Below are 6000 nucleotides of genomic sequence, written 5' to 3'. Positions count from 1 at the left end.
TGGTTTCATGGACAAAAGAATTTCTGTGGCTGCAATATGATGAGCTAAATAACCAGGGCTGCACATAAGTGGTCCGCAGGTGCGCATTCGCTGTCAAAATAAAAAACACGCACAAGGGTTAGGGTTAAATTTAAAAACTGTACTTTTGAGTTAAAATATATATTTATAATTTTAATAAATGACAAATAAAAAATGCATGAACATTTTTTTTGTATCGAAAAAATATCGAACCGTGACACCAAAGTATCGAACCGAACCGTGAATTTTGTGTATCGTTGCACCCCTAATATATATGTATATATATATATCATAATAATCTGACAATACTATAATATTGGCCATATTATATTTACATTACCACAGTGAGATGACTTTAGTCTCATGAACAACATTAACTAATTGTTATTTACTAACTAATCTTAAATGAAATGAAGCCCAACTATCATGTTTTACAGTCCCGTGGTCTCAGCCTCAGATACTCAACTAATCAAAGTGATGTCATGACAAAAATGAATGACCAACAAAACATTTTTCTCCTTCATTTCTGTCAAACAAAGCTGTATGTAACGTGTCTCGCGGTTAGCATAATGGTTGCTAGGCAACCTGAACAGCGCGACGAAGCGTATACCGTCCCATGTCACAAGCCTCTCACTTCCGCACTTCTCGTACTTCTAGTACGCACCGTACGTAGTACGCGTAGTGCGCGTACTTCAAGCGTGCAGACCCTGAATTGGGACACAGCCTCTGTGTTTCATGCAGCCTGTGTCACGTCGTCTGTGTTCCCACCTCCATGTTTTCACGGTCAGACTTTGCAGTTATCACCATAGTCTCTGAGTCTTCTTAGTTTGTCACAGTACTAGTTTTCCCAGTTTAGTTATAGTCTAGTTTAGTCACGCTATCCCTGCTGTGTTTGTACACTTTGTCTTCAGCCATAATAAAGGCTTGCTTTCTGTTAAAGTTCACTCCCGTCTACTCACTTGTGTACGCACCTGGGTCCATCACACATACCACCACATGGCCTGTCTCCGCAGACCGTGACACAGCTCATACGCTTTTAAAGAAATTCCGGGTTTAAACTAAGTCAGTAGTTTTTTTTTTTCATATTGTTTCTTTTTCTTTTCTTTTTTCAACCCTAACTCTAATGAGAACAACAATTTCAGTTATTTTACAGATTAAGGCTATACATATCAAATGAAATATTATGTATTATTATTATAAAGTATAATGAAAGTTAAACTGCTTGTTATATGTTTCCCTCAGTCTGTGGATGGTGTGGTTGAACAAGCCACTGTTGGCATGTTTAGTTTGTTTTTTGCTTCAAAGTTGAGAGTACTTTCATGCCAAAGACCAAACCAGGATACCCAGCTTTTGAGCATTGACTTTCAGGTTTTAATGTTGTAGTTATTCTTTTTATTATTGCTTTTAACTTAATGTCATTCTGCATTTAGAGAGATGCATCCTGCTAGGGCTGAACGATTATGGAAAATAATCTAATTGCGATTTTTTGCCCCAATATTGCGATTGCGATGCGATATGCGATTATTTTTTAAGGTCTTTGTCTTCTGTATTATTAAACAAAGACAAGCAATACATCATATAGTATGGCCAATACTATATTACATTAATTTTAAACTGTTCTTTCCTGGAAGACAGACCTCTGTTATGATGACATGAGGTGATGCATGAATTGATGACTGACATTTTTATTTAACTTCTTCAATCACAACAGTATATTTGAACATACACAATAGTTTATTTTTAGCTTACAAACATCTGAGCATAAAGTGCTGACAAGGAACCCTGGTGTAAACATTAAAATGAAAGTCAGTACAATGTGCAGATTGCAGAAATATACATAAAAAAAATCAGTGGCTTTACCACACTCAGTTTTTCGACATCTGTGAACTACTAGACAGTCATTAAATTAAAAAATAATATTAAATAAATAAAACTAATAAATAAAAAATGCACACATCTTACTGATCTCTGCAGTCAGTAACATTACACATTTTTATATATTTTATTTATTGTTTACTCTATTTAATTTGTAAAATATGTGTACACACACACACACACACACACACACACACACGTGTAGAAAAATATTTAGTGTACACATCCAGAAATGCATATACTATTATATATTGTACATATATTTATTAGTTTCAGATGTAGCCATTCTTGTATTTTGCTTGTTTACATTATTGTATTTTGCACAACTCTGTTGCTTGTGAAGCTCGCACACAAGAATTTCACTCACATGTGCTGTACCAATGTACCTGCACATGTGATGTGACAATAAAAGTGATTTGATTTGATTTGACATAAAGTGCAAACATAATAGCAATTGTATAAACAATGAGTATGGCTCAGCTAGCCATAATCATCCTAGCTCACAGGTTTTTTGCTAGGAAGACCAGCATATCTACTTTTGCTGGCTTTAAGGATGAGCGAGTGCAGGTCACTATATTCCCTCCAGTGCTGAACAGACGCTCTGAGGGGGCACTTGTGGCTGGCACACACAGATATTTGCGGGCCATCTTGCACAGTCGTGGAAAGTGAATGTTGTGCACCTTCCACCAGGCTAAGGGATCATCCTCTCCGTCAATGACAGGGGTCAACAGGTAACTATTCAACTCTGCCTCCACGACATCTTCAAGTGGCAGAGGCAAAGCTGAAGAGGCCGCACTGGTCCTCAGACGGTCGGGTAGGCCGGAAGTAAATGGCCGTGAAATTGGACGGTCTAGCCTTCTGATTAGCGTCACCGCTGTCTCGGTGGAGCTTAATAAACTTGGCCGTCTGCTTCTTGCTATCTAAAATATAACCAGACACTGGTGTAAATTCTCGACTGTCTCATACTTCTGTTTAATAAGTTTTCTGTTTGACGTTTAGTCAGCTGTGTGAAAACCAAGGAGGAACCCACCCGGGGGATTAATAAAGTTTTATTTTATCTAATCTAATAACTTTAATCTCAGCCAAACAGATTTACTCACGAACAAACAAAACACTGAAAAAAGCCCAACAATAACATTTTTAGGTTGTCTAAGTGAATTATATATTACGTTTAACCCGAGCAGCGAAAGTCCGTGGTGATCTGAAAATGATGTGCCGGGAGTTGTGCCGTTCTCGGCCGCATCAGTAACCCTCGAGCTCCCGGCTAGCTATCGAGCTGGTGGGTAGCAGACGCCTCCGAAAACGTCGAAGCACTTTTGCAAATATGCGATATCTTGATAAACCGAGCAGATATTTGATGTTTACACAACTACTTTCTTGCCTGAAAATATGTTAAAAGTTTATTTTGTGACCCAGAAAGATTAGTATGAGTAATTTTAAAACTTAGTAGCGGCCGCCATTTTTGGAAACTGGAGTTTGGCTGGGCCGTGCTATGAATTCTGGGATATGGTAGGCCACGAAGGACACACCCGACCCATCCTTCAAATTCGGGGAAAAGGAGGACGCATTTGTTGGCTACATTCGGAGGAGTCTACGAATTTGGACAGCCTTCGGCGCGTCGCTGTGACGTAATCGGTCTACAAATGCGGCCTCAGGAGGATGCAGCCCATGAATTTGGACATGTCCAGAGTATAATCGCAGCCTTTGCGGTTAGAAAATTGCACCAGATCATGTCGCGATATTATCGCAAATGCGATATATCGTTCAGCCCTACATCCTGCCCTGTTTCCCTCCTAAGTTAAAAATCTTCATCATGGTTTTTTTTTTTTACTTAACTCTGTGATGATGTCTGAACTTCTGCTAAGGCATTTTTGAAATCACAGAGTTTACATCAAAGTCAAAATGTGGATAACTTAATCTGTTATGGTTTATAATTGTATTTCTATGTTTAGAAACTTGTGTCAATAAATGACTTCATAATATTTTGTGTAATGACATAAAAGATCCACTCAACATAAAAATCCACACTTGTATCAGAAGGTGGCAGTAACGTTGCACATCAGTGCATCTCTAAGTATTCACAGTGCTTCATTTGTTCCACATTTTGTCACGTTAAAGCCTTTTTACAATTTACTCAATTTATTTTTTACCTCCAAGTTTTTCCATAATGACATAGTGAAAAAGGTTTGTTTTTTAACAGGTTTTAAGCCAAATGTTGTAAATGTCATCTCCTACTAAAGCACATATTTTCATTATTTTATTAGTCCTTAATATTTACTTTTAACCTAAGGTGGTTTTCATTACTTTCTAGGTGTGAAGCATCACAATCAGATTTAGAAAACAAGGACTCTGACTCCAGGTCACTCTTTATTATTTCAGACAAACCACACAAAATGTCACAGTAACAGGCAGTGTAAAGAATGTGACTGCACCTACTGAGGCCTAAAGATAAGAACTTTGGCATTTTTAAACCAGGTATGATGCCGAGAACTGGATCTGACTGTGAAATCACAAACACATTGCCTAATGACTTCTATCACAATGAGCATGTATCCTGGATACTCTGGATAATAACCTGGATAATAATGTATCTGTTGTATGGTTCCAACCTTTTTATATCACTGCCCAAACTGCATTCATTGGTACAGTTTGGCAGTAGCACAGTGGCAAGGAGATAGTCCTGCATCTTTGTCTACTTACACAAAACCCTGTAGAAGATCATCAAGAGTTCATTTTCACTTAGACACCATGGATCTTTGGGAATGACTGTCATGGCAACACTGATCAAATGTTTCACAACACTTCAGGTCTTACAGTTACTTATTGAAATTCAAGCAGTTCAAGTCCAATGAATAGCTAGCTTGAAATGGCAGAAACATAAGTGGTGAACTCCCAGTGGTTTAAAAAAAAGGTAAGGTTACCCTAAACTGAAAAACAATATACATTTCAAAATATACAAATGGCCTTTTTCTGTTAGAAAAATAGTGGAAAATGATGAGGAAAAGGCAATTAACAATAAAAGAGAAACAGATTTTCATACTTTTAAAAGTGTCTCTCTTGCAGCTGTGAAAGCTGAGTACAGTCTCAGTCATTAAAGGCACTCAGAAACAAACTCTGACAGGAAGACGTCTGGCAGACCCAAAGCCACAACTGAATCAGAGGACAAGTTTCTGAAAGTCAATGGCTTGTATGACGGACAGTTCACAGGACCACATCTTCAAATATAGCTTCATGATGATTATAGTCACCAAGTCTCAGCTTTGACTGCCAGTTACATGTTTGACAAGTCGAGTTCCTGCAAGAAAGCCATTGATAAGACAGCCCTGCGACAGACTGGCGACATTCATACCCTGCCTCTTGCCTATGGTAGCTGGGATAGGCTCCAAGTAATCTCCAAGGAGTTTGATTCCCTGATGATGCTAATGATTCTTTGACACCTGCAGGTTATAGAAAAGGCCATGAGTCACTGGTGTCAGTAATAGCAGACACAAAGAGGCTTTTAAAGCACTTCATACACAGTTCCACTTCCCATTTCCTGGAAATATTTCGACAGTCAGACACTTTTCATAATTTGTTTCCATGTGCTATCACAGTGGATCTAAAATACATCAAGTCCAGTTTTAAAATACTCGAGTCAATTAAACAAATCATAAAAGTCAGTTATATAATTAATGTGAACATGAGCTATTGTTACACTCATTTTTACTCCAGTCCTTGTACTTGACTATTTTCTGAGGAATGTTTTGTGGTTTGTTAAACCACTTGACACTGACCTGTGAATCATACATAAATCATCATAAATCATCATACTTAGCAAATACAAATTTTAAATACGGTAACATTTTTAACCACTTTGTTACTATCTTTGTGGGGATTTCCAGTTAGAGTTAATAAGATAAGATAAGATAAGATGACCTTTATTAGTCCCACAGGTGGGAAATTTGTTTCGTTACAGCAAAAGTGCAAAGTTATGTAGCAGAAATTAGAAAATACTGGAATGCAATATAATAAAATAAAATAGAATAATATATACAATAGAATAAAATAGAATACAAATGCTATATACAACTGAGTAAGAAAATACAAAAGTACAACTATGTCAGAAAA

Source organism: Rhamphochromis sp. 'chilingali' (genome assembly GCF_963969265.1).
Source record: "Rhamphochromis sp. 'chilingali' genome assembly, chromosome: 6".
In the NCBI taxonomy this organism is placed as follows: domain Eukaryota; kingdom Metazoa; phylum Chordata; class Actinopteri; order Cichliformes; family Cichlidae; genus Rhamphochromis; species Rhamphochromis sp. 'chilingali'.
The sequence above is the reverse complement of the archived record's forward strand: the minus strand, read 5'-3'. Positions refer to the sequence as shown.